General features: G+C 48.4%; 1 non-coding gene across 1 annotated transcript; it reads left to right on the top strand.

Moving 5' to 3' along the window:
- Positions 1-19,108: 19,108 nt before the first annotated feature.
- Positions 19,109-19,280, top strand: LOC134951814 (U1 spliceosomal RNA). The gene has a single exon (XR_010184485.1). It is a non-coding gene; the product is annotated as a U1 spliceosomal RNA (small nuclear RNA).
- The last annotated feature ends 344 nt before the right edge of the window (positions 19,281-19,624 follow it).

Raw genomic sequence — 19,624 nt, 5'->3', positions numbered from 1 at the left:
GTTCAATTAATTGACACTGGCCCTGCCTCTAGTACAGAACAGGCCTGTTCAAGTACAATCTGACAACGCCACCACGGTAGAGTACACAAATCATCAAGGCGGCACTCGAAACTAGGCGGCACTCGAAACTGCATGGCAAAGCTGGAAGTATCAAAAATCCTCCGTTGGGTAGAATGTCATCTGACAGCAATATCGGCAGTGTTCATTCCCGGAGTCCTCAACTGGGAAGCGGATTTCCTCAGTCGTCAGGACGTTCACGCTGGAGAGTGGAGAGGCTGCAGCAGAAATGTCTGCACTGGTGTCAGTAGGTGACTGAGGCAGGGATGACTGGGAGATAGTGGGTGACTGAAGCATGTATGAGTGGGAGATAGTGGGTGACTGAGGCCGGGGTGACTGGGAGATAGTGGGTTACTGAGTGAGGGGTGATAGGAAGGGGTTGGGTAAGTATGGGAAGAAAGTGGGTGACAGGGATAATAAATGACTAAGGCAGGGGTGATAGGGAGATAGTGGATGATTGTGGCAGGGGTGACAGGGACAGTAAGAGACTGAGGCAGGGGTGACTGGGAGATAGTGGGTGACTGAGGCAGGGTTGACAGGGATAGTGGGTGACTGAAGCAGGGGTGATAGGGTGACAGTGGGTGACTAAAGCAGGGGTGACTGGTATAGTGGGTGACTGAGGCAGGGATCGCAGGTATAGTGGTTGACTGAGGCAGCGGTGACTGGGAGATAGTGGGTAACTGAGGCAGGGGTGACAGGGAAAGTGTGTGACTCAGGCAGGGGTGACAGGGAGATAGTGGGCAGCATATCTCTGCCTCACTGCAGCAGCACATTCCTGCTTCAATGACAGCAGCACATCCCTGCCTCGCTGACAGCAGCACATCCCTGCCTCGCTGACAGCAGCACATCCCTGCCTCGCTGACAGCAGCACATCCCTGCCTTGCTGACAGCAGCACATCCCTGCCTCGCTGACAGCAGCACATTTCTGCCTCGCTGACAGCAGCACAGCACTGCTTCGCTGACAGCAGCACATCCCTGCCTCACTGGCAGCAGCACATCCCTGCCTTACTGACAGCTGTATATAGGGCCTAATTCAGACCTGATCCCTGCTGTGCATATTCACACAACAGGAGATCAGGTCTGAAGTGCGTGTGTGCTGGTGCCGCAGTGCACCGGCACATGCCAGAGATGCGATCAGCATCTCTGCCCAGTGAGCGCCTCTGCCTGATTGACAGGCATAGGCGGTCACTGGGCAGGAGGAGTCGGGCCAGCGGCGTTGTGCCGCCATTTTGGGGGCACAGTCCGGACAACGCAGACATGACCGGACCGTATGGGGGCGGGCCGTGACGGCTGCGTGACCCGGACAGCAACGGGCCTTATTTACTAAAATCTCAGATAAATTTTATGGCATTTATGTGCAGTCTAGTTTGCACAGTTGATAGTGTTGATCTTGCACTATCAATGTAAGCCTCACATAGGTTTGATACACATGTAAGTTTGTTTTTATTTTACTACATTGTGGTTTGTGGCTCTATACCATGTAATGCATGTCTTTTAACAGTAGTCAAGTCTTCCAATGTGCTTGTTAGTGAAACCCAATAGATAGCTTTATTTTATTTTGTTTCTTCAAATATTGAATGCATATGTCTTATAACTTTTTTTTTTTTAATATATATATATATATATATATATATATATATATATATATATATATATATATATATATATATATATATATATATATATATACATTTTTATTATAAGATTTTCAATGACACAAAACCATCCAAGTTGCAGATTATGGATTGTGAAGGACAAATCAACCATATAAACAATTTAAGCAATTTAAATTGCATGCAGGTAGTAGAATATCAAACTCCTTGGATGAGAGTTGGTCGTAATAAACTAGGATAGAAAAGAATACAGTAGAAAATAAGATTTTAAACCTACCGGTAAATCTTTTTCTCGTAGTCCGTAGAGGATGCTGGGGACTCCGTAAGGACCATGGGGATAGACGGGCTCCACAGGAGACATGGGCACTTTAAGAAAGACTTTAGTTCTGGGTGTGCACTGGCTCCTCCCTCTATGCCACAGTTAGAGAAACTGTGCCCAGAGGAGACTGACAGTATGAGGAAAGGATTTTGTTAATCCAGGGCAAGATTCATACCAGCCACACCAATCACACCGTATAACTTGTGATAAACTACCCAGTTATCAGTATGAAAAAACAACATAGCATCAGTGCAGGACCGATGCAACTATAACATAACCCTTATTGAAGCAATAACTATATACAAGTATTGCAGAAGTAGTCCGCACTTGGGACGGGCGCCCAGCATCCTCTACGGACTACGAGAAAAAGATTTACCGGTAGGTTTAAAATCTTATTTTCTCTAACGTCCTAGAGGATGCTGGGGACTCCGTAAGGACCATGGGGATTATACCAATGCTCCAAAACGGGCGGGAGAGTGCGGATGACTCTGCAGCACCGATTGAGCAAACATGAGTTCCTCCTCAGCCAGGGTATCAAACTTATAGTATTTTGCAAAGGTGTTTGAACCCGACCAAGTAGCAGCTTGACACAGCTGTAGTGCCGAGACCCCTCGGGCAGCCGCCCAAGAAGAGCCCACTTTCCTCGTGGAATGGGCCTTGACCGATTTCAGTAACTGCAATCCAGCCATAGAATGCGCTTGCTGAATCGTGTTACAAATCCGGCGAGCAATAGCCTGCTTTGAAGCAGGGGCACCAATCTTGTTGGTTGCATACAGGACAAACAGCGCTTCAGTTTTCCTGACTCTAGCCGTCCTGGCCACGTAAATTTTCAAAGCCCTGACCACATCAAGTAACTCGGAATCCTCCAAGTCACGCGTAGCCACAGGCACCACAATAAGTTAGTTCATATGAAAAGATGAGACCACTTTTGGTAGGAATTGAGGACGGGTCCGCAATTACGCTCAATCCACATGGAATACCAAATATGGGCTTTTATGTGACAAAGCCGCTAATTCCGACACTCGCCTAGCCGAAGCCAAGGTTAATAACATGACCACCTTCCACGTGAGATAATTTATCTCCACTGTTTTAAGTGGTTCAAACCAGTGTGATTTTAGAAAACTTAACACCACGTTAAGGTCCCAAGGTGCCACCGGAGGCACAAAAGGAGGCTGAATATGCAGCACTCCTTTTACAAAAGTCTGAACTTCTGGAGGAGAAGCCAATTCTTTTTGAAAGAAAATGGATAAGGCCGAAATCTGGACCTTAATAGAGCCTAATTGTAGGCCCAAATTCACTCCAGTTTGTAGGAAGTGAAGGAAACGGCCCAGATGGAGTTCTTCCGTAGGAGCATTCCTGGCCTCACACCAAGAAACATAATTTCGCCATATACGGTGTAATGTTTTAACGTTACATCCTTCCTAGCCTTTATCAGCGTAGGGATGACCTCAACCGGAATGCTAGGATCCGGCATTCAACCGCCATGCCGTCAAACGCAGCCGCAGTAAGTCTTGGAACAGACAGGGCCCCTGATGCAACAGGTCCTGTCTTAGAGGGAGAGGCCACAGATCTTCTATGAGCATTTCCTGCAGATCCGGATACCAGGTCCTCCGTGGCCAATCTGGAACAATGAGGATTGTTCTCACTTTTCTTTGTCTTATTATCCTCAACACCTTGGGTATGAGAGGAAGAGGAGGAAATACATAGACCGACCGGAACACCCACGGTGTCACTAGGGCGTCTACAGCTACTGCCTGAGGGTCTCTTGACCTTGCGCAATACCTCTGTAGCTTTTTGTTGAGCCGGGACGGCATCATGTCTATCTGTGGCAGTTCCCACCGACTTGTAATCTGTGCAAAGACTTCCCGATGAAGTCCCCACTCTCCCGGATGTAGGTCGTGTCTGCTGAGGAAGTCTGCTTCCTAGTTGTCCACTCCCGGAATGAACACTGCTGACAGTGCGCTTGCGTGATTCTCCACCCAGCGAAGAATTCTGGTGGCTTGTGCCATCGCCACTCTGCTCCTTGTGCCGCCTTGGCGGTTTACATGAGCCACTGCGGTGACGTTGTCTGACTGGATCAGAACCGGTTGGTCGCAAAGTAAGGTCTCCGCTTGACGTAGGGCATTGTATATGGCCCCTTGTTTCAGAATGTTGATGTGAAGACAAGTCTCTTGACTTGACCAAAGACCTTGGAAATTTCTTCCCTGTGTGACTGCTCCCCAACCTTGGAGGCTTGCGTCTGTGGTCACCAGGATCCAGCCCTGAATGCTGAATCTGCGTCCCTCGAGAAGGTGAGCACTCTGCAGCCACCACAGGAGTGATACCCTGACCCTGGGGGACAGGGTGATCAACCAATGCATCTGTAAATGTGACCCGGACCACTTGTCCAGTAGGTCCCATTGGAAAGTCCTCGCATGGAACCTGCCGAATGGAATGGCCTCGTATGATGCCACCATCTTTCCCAGGACTCGAGTGCAGTGATGCACTGACACAAGTTTTGGTTTCAATAGGTTCCTGACAAGAGTCATGAGTTCCTGGGCCTTTCCTATCAGGAGATAAACCCTCTTCTGGTCCGTGTCCAGAATCATGCCCAAAAAAGACAGACGAGTAGTAGGAATCAACTGCGACTTCGGGATATTGAGAATCCAGCCGTGTTGCTGTAACACTTTCAGTGAAATTGATACGCTGTTCAGCAACTGCTCTCTTGATCTCGCTTTTATGAGATCGCCCAAGTACGGGATAATTGTGACACCTTGCTTGCACAGGAGCACCATCATTTCTGCCATTACCTTGGTGAAAATTCTCAGGGCCATGGAGAGACCAAACAGCAACGTCTGAAATTGGCAATGACAGTCCTGTACCGCAAATCTGAGGTACGCCTGATGAGGTGGATAAATGGGGACATGAAGGTATGCATCCTGTACACAAATGCGGACAACAGGTGTCAAGCCGTGTGTTGCCTTTGTCAAGCTGTAATAAGTAGGGATAAGGACGTTAACCACCTCGGAACATCCTCCCTTATACGACACCTGCAGCGCATTCATCATAAGTCAGTGACAAGTTCAAAAACTTTGGATGACAGCGGAAGCAGTCCACTGACCACTAAATCCCTTCCTCTTGTAACCAAGCTCCTGCAAACCACACCACCAACTCCCTCAGTGTCAATTTCCTCCTTAGACATGAGAGCCAATAGTCCTGCAGGCCATGTCACTGGCAAGTCTGACGAGTCCTCTCCTGCCTGGGATTCCTCAGATGCATCCTTGAGTGTAACGCCTACTGCTGCTGGCGCTGCTGTTGTTGCTGCTGGGAGTCGATCGTCATCCCAGAGGGGAAGTCGGAAGACCACTTGTACTACTTCCAGTAAGCAATGGACTGTCCAACAGTCCTTTGCGAGGAAGATGAAATATCACAGCAGTCATCCTGCTGCAAAGCGGATAACTCAGGTCTTGTCAGCCTGGGTGGTGAGAAACGTGGTTCCGGTATCCATCGTTAATTTACAGGCAACTAGAGACTTGATTAAGGTACTGTGTCCCCGGTACCAAATACCCTCTAGGTTCCATTTCTCTAGGCAGGCGATACCGAAAATGTACACAGACCTCAGAAAAAGAGTCACCAGTGTCCTAAAAAATGCAGATGTACCCAATGTCCACTTGTCTGTGGTTAAGTGGAGCAGGGCAGACTCAGGACTATATGACTGTGACAGTCCACTGGGTAGATGTATTGCCCCCCGCAGCAAGAACAGCAGCGGCGGCACCAGTAGCAGCATCTCGCAATTGCCAACTCGTTCCTAGGCAGGCTACGCTTTGTATCACCGCTTTCCATAAGAGGCACACAGCTGACAACCTCTTACGGAAACTGAGGAACATCATCGCAGAATGGCTTACCCCAATTGGACTCTCCTGGGGATTTGTGACATCGGACAACGCCACCAATATTGTGCGTGCATTACATCTGGGCAAATTCCAGCACGTCCCATGTTTTGCACATACATTTAATTTGGTGGTGCAGAATTATTTAAAAAACGACAGGGGCGTGCAAGAGATGCTGTCGGTGGCCCGAAGAATTGCGGGCCACTTTCTGCCTTCAGCCACCGCATGTCGAAGACTGGAGCACCACCAAACATTCCTGAACCTGTCCTGCCATCATCTGAAGCAAGAGGTGGTAACGAGGTGGAATTCAACCCTCTCTATATGCTTCAGAGGATGGAGGAGCAGCAAAAGGCCATTCAAGCCTATACATCTGCCCACTAAATAGGCAAAGGAGGGGGAATGCACCTGACTCAAGCGCAGTGGAGAATGATTTCAACGTTGTGCAAGGTTCTGCAACCCTTTGAACTTGCCACACGTGAAGTCAGTTCAGACACTGCCAGCCTGAGTCAGGTCATTCCCCTCATCAGGCTTTTGCAGAAGAAGCTGGAGACATTGAAGGAGGAGCTAAAACAGAGCGATTCCACTAGGCATGTGGGACTTGTGGATGGAGCCCTTAATTCACTTAACCAGGATTCAATCTGTTGAAATCAGAGCACTACATTTTGGCCACCGTGCTCGATCCTAGATTTAAAACCTACATTGTATCTCTCTTTCCGGCAGACACAAGTCTGCAGAGGTTCAAAGACCTGCTGGTGAGAAAATTGTCAAGTCAAGCGGAACGTGACCCGTCAACAGCTCCTCCTTCACATTCTCCCGCAAGTGGGGGTGCGAGGAAAAGGCTAAGAATTCCGAGCCCACCCGCTGGCGGTGATGCAGGGCAGTCTGGAGTGAGTGCTGACATCTGGTCCGGACTGAAGGACCTGGCAACGATTACTGACATGTCGTCTACTGTCACTGCATATGATTCTGTCACCTTTGAAAGAATGGTGGAGAATTATATGAGTGACTGCATCCAGGTAGGCACGTCAGTATGTATACTGGCAGGAAAAAGAGGCAATTTGGAGGCCCTTGCACAAACTGGCTTTATTCTACCTACGTTGCCCTCCCTCCAGTGTGTACTCCAAAAGAGTGTTTAGTGCAGCCGCTCACCTTGTCAGCAATCGGCGTACGAGGTTACTTCCAAAAAATGTGGAGAAGATGATGATCATCAAAATGAATTATTATCAATTCCTCCGTGGAGACATTCACCAGCAATTGCCTCCAGAAAGTACACAGGGATCTGAGATGGTGGATTCCAGTGGGGACGAATTAATAATCTGTGAGGAGGGGGATGTACACAGTGAAAGGGGTGAGGAATCGGAGGATGATGAGGTGGACATCTTGCCTCTGTAGAGCCAGTTTGTGCAAGGAGAGATTGATTGATTGATTCTTTTTTGGTGGGGGCACAAACCAACCAGTCATTTCAGTCAGTCGTGTGGCAGACCCTGTCGCTGAAATGATGGGTTCATCAATGTTTTTCTTTTCAATCTAAGCCCCTGCAGTTTTCTGTAAGCATCTGCTTCGCTATGATGATCAACAAGTCACATGGGCAAACACTCAGGGCTGGAGGCGTAGATCTTAGGACCAGCTGCTACAAGCATGGCAGAGGTGTCACTATCACTGGTGACACCCAGAGAGGTGGCGAAGTAGATTGTAATGCAGTGCGCGCAGATAAGCAGCGCAATGGTAAAAAGGAGGCATGGTCTCATAGGTAGGGGCGTGGCCTGAATCACCATTTTGTTGCTCCAGGTATCCCGGGGGTTGGGGGCTGCACCCGGGGACTAGTGTGTGAGTGGTGCTGGCTCCTGCACAGTGACAGAAACTGGGTGTTGCACGTAATGTCACAGTGAAACACCCATATTCTGTCACTGAAGAAGAGCCGGCACTTTGGTGTCACCCCCCTTGGCGGGTGACACTCGGGTGTGTGCCGCAACCCTGTTGTGATGCCACTGACCCATGGGAAGCTTTACGTGGCTTACCCATGTGTTAGTAGCCCCAAGCATCTTTTGTGTTAGTCCCTGAAGAAAAACTTCAAATATTGTTTACAATTTTGTAATCAATGGGCCTAATTCAGTAAGGATTGCAAATTCTGCTAAGTAACAGAATTTGCAATCCTTTGGTTCGCATGCTGGGGCCACCCATCACAGGGCATGGCCACCCAGCATGCCGCCTCCCTTCTTGACCACGCTGAAATTGCAGTCTCAGTGCAGTTCAGCGTGATCATAAAAAATGGGTTAGCCTCCTGTTGGTGCAGACTGTACGTGTGCGCAGGAAGCCGCCACCATTTTTGTGATCGCAGCGGCTGCATGTGATGTCATGCAGCCGCTCTGACCACGCCTCCTGTTTCTCCGTTGCCGACCCCATTTTGTAGCCCTGCCTCTGCACCGCTCCATCTCCGACTTTGAAATGGATTGTTGCTGACCCCCCCCGCACCGATTGACAGTCAGAGGTGATCGCATTATCTGCGGGGTGCCACAGAAAATGCAGGCGCATGCGTATGCTCTTAGCAATTTTTGCAGTTGGATTGCTTATTGCGATTACAATCCAACCTGAATCAGGCTCTATTACCTATCACAATGCACTGCAGGTAGTACAAAATGGGGTTAATATAGGAGAAAAACCCCCAGAGCTGTGCTCCTTAACTGTCCCTGGTGGCTAGTGGAGCAGCTGCCCAGTAATCAGTGTCCACGCCAGTGCGCACACGGCCCGCCCCCTACAGCCACGCTGGATCTCGGTATAGTGTGGGCACAGAAGCCCCTTACCTCCCTTTCATCAGCGGCCTCGTGATCCCGGAGGGCGGTGTGTGTGTGACTGACCTTAGGAAGAAACCGGAGCCTCCGCTGCAGTGACCCAGCAACCAGGGCACGGGAGTATACTGCGCCGCTGGGAGTGATGGAGCTGCAGTAAAGATGTCTATTAGACCTAGCCTGCTGCAGCCCTTGTAGATTCTTATAAAAAAAAGTTCTTCTTTTCTTGTCAAAATTAATAGCTAAGAATAGGCTGCCTGAGGCAGCCCCCTGTTAAGTGGCCTGCTACTGAAGGCACCAACTACAAACTGAGCTCCCTGTTCATGGAAGCGAGGTTATAGAGCAGGGGGCGCTGAGCATCTTGGGAACAGTCAAAAGCTTTGAGCCTGTTGGTGCCTCAGATCAAGATCCTACTCTACACCCCAATGTGAATCCTTGTGGAGTCCAGTGTACCCCACAGAAGAAATGAATGTGTCACACCCATTGGCAGCAACATTAGAATAGCTGCTGATGGGCACAATTGAGAAAGGAAGGGGGGAAAACATTTGAATCCAGCACATATATGTAATTTGAATATGTAATTTGTACCTTCCTACTTTAAAATGTAATGGATGAACCTCACCCTGTGAGAACTATCTTTATGATCAAGAGATCTCATATGCAAGATAAGTATGTGTTGGCAGAGGCGCTCACTGGGCAGAGATGCTGATCGCATCTCTGGCATGTGCCGGTGCACTGCGGCACCAGCACACACACACACTTCAGACCTGATCTCCTGTTGTGTGAATATGCACAGCAGAGATCAGGTCTGAATTAGGCCCTATATACAGCTGTCAGTAAGGCAGGGATCTGCTGCTGCCAGTGAGGCAGGGATCTGCTGCTGCCAGTGAGGCAGGGATCTGCTGCTGCCAGTGAGGCAGGGATCTGCTGCTGTCAGTGAAGCAGTGATCTGCTGCTGTCAGTGAAGCAGTGATCTGCTGCTGTCAGTGAGGCAGTGATCTGCTGCTGTCAGTGAGGCAGTGATCTGCTGCTGTCAGTAAGGCAGGTATGTGCTGCTGTCAATGAGGCAGGGATGTGCTGCTGTCAGCAAGGCAGTGATCTGCTGCCCACTATCTCCCTATCACCCCTGCCTGAGTCGCACACTTTCCCTGTCACCCCTGCCCCAGTTACCCACTATCTCCCAGTCACCGCTGCCTCAGTTAACCACTATACCTGCGACCCCTGCCTCAGTCACCCACTATACCAGTCACCCCTGCCTCAGTCAACCACTATCTCCATATCACCCCTACCTCAGTCACCCACTATCCCTGTCACCCCTGCCTCAGTCACCCACTGTCACCCTATCACCCCTGCCTCAGTCACCCACTATCCCTGTCACCCCTGCCTCAGTCTCCTACTGTCCCTGTCACCCCTGCCACAGTCATCCACTATATCCCTATCACCCCTGCCTTAGTCACTGACTATCTCCCAGTCACCCCGGCCTCAGTCACCCACTATCTCCCACTCATACATGCTTCAGTCACCCACTATCTCCCAGTCATCCCTGCCTCAGTCACCTACTGACACAAGTGCAGACATTTCTGCTGCGGCCTCTCCACTCTCCAGCGTGAACGTCCTGACGACTGAGGAAATCCGCTTCCCAGTTGAGGACTCCGGGAATGAACACGGCCGATATTGCTGGCAGATGACGTTCTACCCAACTGAGGATTTTTGATACTTCCAGCTTTGCTATGCAATTTCGAGTGCCGCCTTGATGATTTGTGTACACTACCGTGGTGGCGTTGTCCGATTGTACTTGAACAGGCCTGTTCTGTACTAGAGGCAGGGCCAGTGTCAATTAATTGAACACTGCATGCAATTCCAGAATGTTTATCGGGAGGAGAGATTCCTCCCTGGTCCACCGATGGTGAAGGGTCGTCATCACGGCCATGACCTTGGTGAATTTCCGAGGTGCCGTGGCCAAACCAGAAGGCAGGACCTGAAATCCAAAAACTAACCAGGCACAACACTGCTTAGCTTCCAACATCAGATGAGATTGGACATATCCAGTGTGATGCGGCTGTAGATGATTTTTGCTGTTTCTAACTTCTACTTCTAACTACTGGTACATCAATGAATAAGTTTCAAAATAGAATGCATCAAGAGAACGGTGTTGGTAGTATAAAACTACCTACAGCACCTGGTATTCCCAGGTGGTCTCACATCCAAGAACAAACCAGGCCTAAAATCAGGTGATATTGGGCATATACAGTGTGGTGTGGCTGTAGATGAGCTTAGTGGTTTCTGTTAGAGTTCTTCTACTTCTAACTACTAGTACATAAATGAGTAAGCGGACAATTTATTAAACCTGGTGAAATGCTAATTTGCATGGTGATAAAGTACCAGCCAATCAGCTCCTAATTGCCATGTCACAGGCTGGGTTTGAAAAATGACAGTTAGGAGCTGACTGGCTGGTACTTTATCACCTTGCACTTTATCAGTTCACCAGGCTTAATAGATCTGCCCCAATGTTTCAAAATGGAATGCATCAAGAGAACGGTGTTAGTATTGTAAAAATACACACAGCTCCTGGTATTTCCTGGTGGTCTCCCATCCAAGTACTAAAACCAGGACCAACACTGCTCAGCTTCCATGATCAGGAGAGATTGGGCAAATCCAGTGTGCTGTGGCTGTAGATGAGCTGGTGGTTTTTATTACAGCTCTTCTACTTCTAACTTCTGGTACATAAAAGAATACATGTAAAAATTAAATGTACCAAGAAAATGGTGTTGGTAGTTTAAAAACACCTAAAGAATCTGATACTACCAAGCAGTCTCCCATCCATGTATTAACAAAGTCCAATACTGCTTTGCTTCAAAAATCAAATGAGATTGGGCATATCCAGTGTGGTGTGGCTTTAGATAAGCTTTGTGGTTTCTGTTAGAGCTCTTCTACTTCTAACTACTGGTACATTAATGAATATGTATAAGGTTGTAGTTTATCCAATATGCCTTTACTACTACCTTACCTTTCAACCCCCCCTCCCTCCCCTCTTCTCCTTATAGCTTCCTTAGTTCTCTCCTCCTCATGTGTGCGTTATTTGTTTTCTCATACGTCCTAGATGATGCTGGGGTCACATTAAGAACCATGGGGTATAGACGGGATCTGCAGGAGACATGGGCACTTTAAGACTTTCAAAGGGTGTGAACTGTCTCCTCCCTCTATGCCCCTCCTCCAGACTCCAGTTTTAGTATTGTGCGCAGTGATACTGGATGCACTACAGGGGAGCTCTACTGAGTTTCTCTGAAAAGACTTGTTAGTTTTTTTTTATTTTCAGGGAGGCTGCTGGCAACAGTCTCCCTGCTTCGTGGGACTTAGGGGAGAGAAGTATGACCAACTTCTAGTGAGTTCAATGGCTCTGCTTCAGGCTGACAGGACACCATTAGCTCCTGAGGGTGCTGATCGCTGGGTACGCCTAGATGCACACTCCCGCAGCCTGCCGTCACCCCCTTACAGAGCCAGAAGACAGGTGAGTAGCAGAAGTACAGAAGACTTCTTCTCCAGTGATGGCATTCTGAGGTACCGAGCAGCGAGCGGAACGCTGCGCGCCATGCTCCCACACAAACACAGGCACTGCAGGGTGCAGGGCACAGGGGGGGGGCACCCTGGGCAGCATAAATTCCTCACAAAAGGCTGGAAAAAGTGGACATTAGTGCCTGGGCACTGTCCTTACCCCGCTAGCGTAATTAATTATTTCTGAGCGGGACAGATACGCGCCATTACAGTAGCGGGGCTTCTTCCTCACCTCACCAGAACATCTTTAGAGCATTACAAGTCTATCACTATAGAGTTTATTATTTCCCAGACTGTGTACTTTTGGCGCTGGATTGTGAGCTGAAAAATCCTCTGTGTCCCTCTGACAGATTTACTGACGGTCTGTCCCCCATAAGCCGATGTGTCTGTGGGTACTTGGTACATGTGTGTCAACATGTCGATGGCTGAATGTTTTTCCCAAGAGGAAACTATATTAGGAATGCAGACATATGATGGTGGCCCTGTTGGCACCACCAATAACTGACTGGGTAAAAGTTTCAGTAATATCAGAGTAAGGTTGGATAAATCTGTGTCCCAGACACAGACGTAGAGAATAGATGTGATGTTCATGGCTATGTTTCTTTTCCCTCAGGCCCCGCGGGGTCGCAAAAATGTTATTTTGCCCAGTTACTACACACTGATACTGACACGGATACTGATTCCTATGTCGACCATAATGTTTCCTGATTAGATCCAATATTGGCAAGGAGCATTCAGTACATGATTGTGGATATTAGGGACATATTAAAATCACTGAAGACCCTGCTGTTCCTGACAAAGGGGTCTATATGTATGTGTATATATAGATATATAATGAAAGCTGATGTAACGTTCCTCCATCTCTGTTTGAGAAAGTCTGGGCCAGCTCGACAAGATGGTTTCAAATCCCCAAAAGGATTCTGGTTGTTTATTCATTTCCCGCCGCGGACAGAATAAAGTGGGAGTCACCCCCTGTTCTGCACGGGGCCCTGTCACAAATCCAGCGGATCGTATGCAGGAAGCTACATTATTTCTAGTTATGTAACCAAGGGTACATTACTTAGACCTGCCATTACATGTGCATGGGTGAGTAGTAGTATTCAAGAATTGGTCGAATACCTTGTCATCCGATAAAGATACCTTGGAGAGATGGGATACTCCTTACGTTGTATCATATCAAGGACACTGCAGCATACTTACGTGAGATTGCAAGGGATATAGGACTCTTGAGTTCACGGGCCAATTTCATGGCAGTCTCGGATAGGAGGGCATTGTGGATTCACCAAGAGAATGCTGATGCTGACTCCAAGAAGAAAGGGAGTCTCTTCCCTATGAAGGTGAAGCGTTGTTTGGTGACTGCCTAGTTAATTTGATCTCGGCAGCTCCCGCAGGTAAGTCAACCTTCTTGCCCTATGTTCCCTCCCAACGGATGAAGACGCATCATTATCTGATGCAGTCATTTCGGCCCAATAGATATGCAAGAAGTTAAGATTCCCCTTTCTTTGCAGGTAGAGGAAGGAGAAGAGGGAAGAGGTCTGCATCCTCTTCAAGATCGCAGGAGCAGAGATCATCCTCTGCTTCTGCCAAATCCACCGCATGACGCTGGGGCTCTCTTGCAGGAGCCCGCACCAGTGGGGGCACGTCTAAAACTCTTCAGTCAGTTCTGGATTCATTCGGACATGGACTCGTGTGTTTTACAAATAGTGTCCCAAGGGTACAAACTGGGGTTTCAAGACGTTCCCCCTCACCGATTGTTCAAATCGGCTTTAGTCAGCAGGGAGAAGGTTTTTATTCAAGCCTCTTCGTGGTCCCTAAGCCGGACAGCTCAGTCAGACCAATCTGAAATCTGAAATCCCTCAATTTCTACCTAAGGAAATTAAATTTCAAGATGGAATCTCTCAGTGCAGTGATCTCCAGTCCAGAGGAAGGAGATTTCATGGTTTTGGTAGACATAAAGGATGCCTACTTACATGTTCCCATTTAGCCTCTGCATCAAGCTACCTGAGGTTTGCAATTCAGTATTGTCATTACCAATTTCAGACATTGCCGTTTGGTCTGTCCACGGCTCCGAGGATTTTCACCAGGGTGATCGCAAGCAAGGAGTAACAATTATCCCGTACTTGGATGATCTTTTGATAAAGGCGAAATCCAGGGACCAGTTAGTGCAAAACATTGCACTCTCCCTGACAGTTCTTCAACAACATAGTTGGCTCCTAAACTTGCCAAAATCGCAGTTGGTCCCAATGACGCGGTTGTTGTTTTTGGGAGTGATACTGGACACAGAAGAGGTTTTCTTCCAGTGGAAAGGCTCTGGAGATCCAGAGTCTGGTCAAACAAATTCTGAAACCAGCAAGAGTGTTAATCCATCAATGCATTTGGTTGCTGGGTAAGATGGTTGCGGCCTACGAGCCCATTCAGTTTGGCTGGTTCCATGCCAGAGTTTTTCAGTTGGACCTGTTGGACAAGTGGTCCGGATCCCACCTACACACGCACCGGAGGATAATCCTGTCTTCCAAGACCAGAATCTCACTCCATTGGTGGCTGCACAGTTCTCACCTCCTAGAGGGGCGAAGGTTCGGGATTCAGGACTGGATCCTAGGGACCATGGATGCAACCCTTCGATGCTGGGGAGCAGTCACACAGGGGGAAAACGTCCAAGGAAGATGGTCAAGTCGGGAAAGTTGTCTCCACATAAATGTTCTGGAGTTAAGGGCCATTTAATAACTGCAGACACAGTACGCACTGGGACGGGTGCCCAGCATCCTCTACGGACTAAGAGAAAAGGATTTACCGGTAGGTATTAAAATCCTATTTTCTCTAACGTCCTAGAGGATGCTGGGGACTCTGTAAGGACCATGGGGATAGACGGCTCCGCAGGAGACATGGGCACTTTAAGAAAGACTTTAGTTCTGGGTGTGCACTGGCTCCTCCCTCTATGCCCCTCCTCCATACCTCAGTTTGATACTGTGCCCAGTGGAGACTGGGTGCTTTTCAGGAGCTCTCCTGAGCTTTCTGACAGAAAGTATTTTGTTAGGTTTTTAATTTTCAGGGAGCACTGCTGGCAACAGACTCCCTGCATCGAGGGACTGAGGGGAGAGAAGCAGCCCTACTCTCCGAGTTGCAAGGTCCTGCTTCTTAAGCTACTGGACACCATTAGCTCCAAAGGGATTAGCTCCAAAGGGATTGGTACGCAGGATCTCACCCTCGCCGTCCGTCCCAGAGCCGCGCCGCCGTCCCCCTCGCAGAGCCGGAAGATAGAAGCCGGGTGAGTATGAGAAGAAAAGAAGACTTCAGAGGCGGCAGAGGACTTCATGATCTTCATTGAGGTAACGCACAGCACTGCAGCTGTGCACCATTGCTCCCATACACCTCACATACTCCGGTCACTGTAAGGGTGCAGGGCGCAGGGGGGCGCCCTGGGCTGCAATATAAACCTGTTTTTGGCAGAAATATAACATATATACAGCTGGGCACTGTATATATGTATGAGCCCCCGCCAATTGTACAGTTTAAACGGGACAGAAGCCCGCCGCCGAGGGGGCGGGGCTTCTCCCTCAGCACTCACCAGCGCCATTTTTTCTCCACAGCACCGCTGAGAGGAAGCTCCCCGGACTCTCCCCTGCTTATACCACGGTAGACAAGAGAGTTGAAAAGAGAGGGGGGGGGGCACATAATTTGGCGCAAATTACATACAGCAGCGCTACAGTGCAAACATTAAGTTACTGTGCTATTCCTGGGTTATATAGCGCTGGGGTATGTGCTGGCATACTCTCTCTCTGTCTCTCCAAAGGGCAGAGCCGGCCATAGGCATAGGCAAACTAGGCAATTGCCTAGGGCATTTGATATGCCTAGGGGCATCAGCAACTTCTGCTGATTAAAATGATATGCGGCATGCCTATATTCTGTGTGTAGCATTTCATATGCAGATACAGCCACAGTCTCACACAGTATATAGGCGTGCTGCATATCATTTTAATCAGCAGAAGCTGCGTGTGCATCCTAACAACATAGCAATGCAAATAAGATGCATTTTAATAAAAAAAAGGTGCCCCAACGTTAGCATTGAGGCAAGATTTATGAGGACACATCTGTATCCAAGCAGAGGCAGAGGTCACAGTGTTAGTGGCAGTGTGAGTGATGTGTGCATGTGAGTGGGTTGATTGTGCAGTAGTGTTCGGAATATGAGTAAGGAGCATTATGTGTGTCGTGTAAAAATGCATTAATAATGTGCAACATATGTGTAAGGGGCACTATGTGTGTCATTATGTGTATAAGGGCATTAATAATGTGCGGCATATGTGTAAGGGACATTGGTGGTCATTCCGAGTTGTTCGCTCGGTAATTTTCTTCGCATCGCAGCGATTTTCCGCTAATTGCGCATGCGCAATGTTCGCTCTGCGACTGCGCAAAGTAAATTTGCTATGCAGTTAGGTATTTTACTCACGGCATTACGAGGTTTTTTCTTTGTTCTGCTGATCGTAGTGTGATTGACAGGAAGTGGGTGTTTCTGGGCGGAAACTGGCCGTTTTATGGGTGTGTGTGAAAAAACGCTGCCGTTTTCTGGGTAAAACGCGGGTGTGTCTGAAGAAACGGGGGAGTGTCTGGGCGAACGCTGGGTGTGTTTGTGACGTCAAACCAGGAACGAAACTGACTGAACTGATCACAGTTGTCGAGTAAGTCTGGAGCTACTCAAACTGCTAAGAAGTGTCTATTCGCAATTCTGCTAATCTTTCGTTCGCAATTTTGATAAGCTAAGATTCACTCCCAGTAGGCGGCGGCTTAACGTGTGCAATGCTGCTAAAAGCAGCTTGCGAGCTAACAACTCGGAATGAGGGCCATTATGTGTAAAAGGGCATTAATAAAGGTTGTCATAATGTGTAAGACGCATTATGTTTATAAGGACATTAATGATGTGTCTCATATGTGTAAGGGGCATTACTGTGTGGAATTATGTGTATAAATGCATTACTAATGTGTGGCATTATGTGTATAAGGTGCTCTAATATGTAGCGTTGCGTATAGAAAGGGCATTTACTGTGTCGTCTAATGTGAATAAAGAGCAATAGGGTGTGGTGTAATGTAAATAAGGAGCAATTCAGTGTGATGTAATGTGAATAAGGAGCACTACTGTGAGAAGTAACGTTTATAAGGTAAAGTGATGATACTGTGGGATGTAATGTGAATTATGGACACTATCGCGTGATCAAATGTGAATAAAATTGCAGTACTGTGTGGCGGAATTTTAATTGGGGGTACTATTGTGTGGACATGCCCATTGCCAGCAAAAACACACCCCTTTTTGGACTGTGCGCCAAATGTGCGAACTGTTCCTGTTTAAAATATAGGGGGTACAAACACCAAAATAAGTACTGTTATGGGTGAGGGTTGATGGTGCTGGGAAAGAGGTGCAAGGTCAGAGGCGGAACCAGCGGTGGTGCTAGGGGGCACCAGGCAAAATCTTGCCTAGGGCATCATATTGGTTAGGGCCAGCTCTGCCAAAGGGCCTTGTGGGGGAAATGTCTTCAGTAAAAGCATTCCCTGTGTGTGTGGTGTGTCGGTACGCGTGTGTCGACATGTCTGAGGAAGAAGGCTATATTAGAGAGGAGCGGGAGCAAATGAATGTGGTGTCTCCGCCGACACCTGATTGGATGGATATGTGGAATGTTTTAAATGCTAGTGTAAACTCATTGCACAAAAGATTAGACAAGGCTGAAGCTTTGGGACAGTCAGGGTCTCAACCCATGCCTGATCCTATGTCGTAGGGACTGTCAGGGTCTCATAAGTGCCCACTATCCAGATTGTTGACACAGATACCGACACGGATTCTGACTCCAGTGTCGATTACGATGATGCAAAGTTACAGCCAAAATTGGCAAAATACATTTGATATATGATTATGGCAATAAAAGATGTTTTGCACATCACAGAGGAGCCCCCTATCCCTGACAAGAGGGTACATATGTACAAGGGAAAGAAGCCTGAGGTAACCTTTTCCCCTCACACGAGCTGAACGAGTTATGTGAAAAAGCTTGGGAATCTCCTGCAGATTTCCAAAAGGATTCTTATGGCGTATCCTTTCCCATCAACGGATAGGTTACGATGGGAATCCTCCCCTTGGGTGGACAAAGCATTAACACGCTTATCCAAGAAGTTAGCCCTCCCGTCCCAGGATACGGCTACCCTCAAAGAGTCTGCTGACCGCAAACAGGAGATTACCCTGAAGTCCATTTATACACATTCAGGTACCTTACTCAGACCGGCAATTGCGTCGGCCTGGGTGTGTATGTGTAGTGCTGTAGCGGCATGGACGGATACCCTAGATAAGGATACTATTTTATTGCCCCTGAGGCATATAAGAGATGCTGTCCTATATATGTGTGTATGCAAACTACAGGTGGTGCTGCATGGCTCACACCCTTTTACTTGTCTTGTAGAGCAACTCTGGAGCTGTTACTGGGTCCAGCTGCTGCAAGAAATCAGCTTGAATGCTTCAGGGGCTGGGGCATGGCCAACATGAGCCCCACACTGATGGGGGTGTATAAAGCGATCTAGGGGTCATCCAAGCGCAACCCCACAAAGGCCGCCATGCCCTGCGTGACCATTTTCTCTTTTCATATGCAGACGAGGGTTGCAGCCAACTATACCCATTGCTTGGATGACATCACCATATGCGAATCCATCTGCTGCAGGCCTTCCCCCAGGAATGCTTGCACTAGTTGTTGCATTTGGTTTGTTGTTTGGGGGGTGCTTCAGTATTAGGCAGCCTTCTGCCCTCACACATTCATCTGAAAATGTGTTCTCCCTGCAGTTGTTGTCCCCAGATGAGAGTTCCCTTGTGCTGCCTCAGTTGAATCTCCTTTACTTGACGGAGGTGTGCCTGAGCAGCGGCCCTCCCCAGCCCTATCTCAAATCATACTTATTTTGCTTAGGTGATACCATGGTCATGAAGATTGTTTTCCCAGGGTGAGGTTCATTCATTGCATTCTGGGTATGCTGACCTCTGTGATTTCCCCAAATGTGGGAATCTCGACTGCATAATTTGTGGTAGGGGGGGGGGGGGGGACTGCATTTGTGCTTTCCCCTGGTTGGCTCTGGTATAATTTAGATCTCATTGTCTCAGGTCTCTCTCCAGCCTAGTTTGCTGTCTGTTTCCACTTCTCTTTTCTTGAGCCCCTCCCTTCTATGCCCTTGCGCACTATCCTGACTTCTCCCGTCTGCTTACTTTGTGCCTTCCAACGCACAATGCGAACTACAGGTGGTGTTGCAGGGCCCACACCCTTTTATTTGCCTTACAGAGCAGCTCTGGAGCTGTTACAGTGCCCAGCTGCTGCAAGAAATCAGCTTGAATGCTTCAGGGGCTGGGGCATGGCCAACATGAGCCCCACACCAAAGGAGGGTGGGGGGTGTTCAATGCGAACTAGGGGTCAT

The sequence above is a fragment of the Pseudophryne corroboree genome, chromosome 8 (genome assembly GCF_028390025.1).
Source record: "Pseudophryne corroboree isolate aPseCor3 chromosome 8, aPseCor3.hap2, whole genome shotgun sequence".
Classification (NCBI taxonomy): Eukaryota; Metazoa; Chordata; class Amphibia; order Anura; family Myobatrachidae; genus Pseudophryne; species Pseudophryne corroboree.
This window is presented reverse-complemented; position numbering and strand designations above follow the sequence as displayed.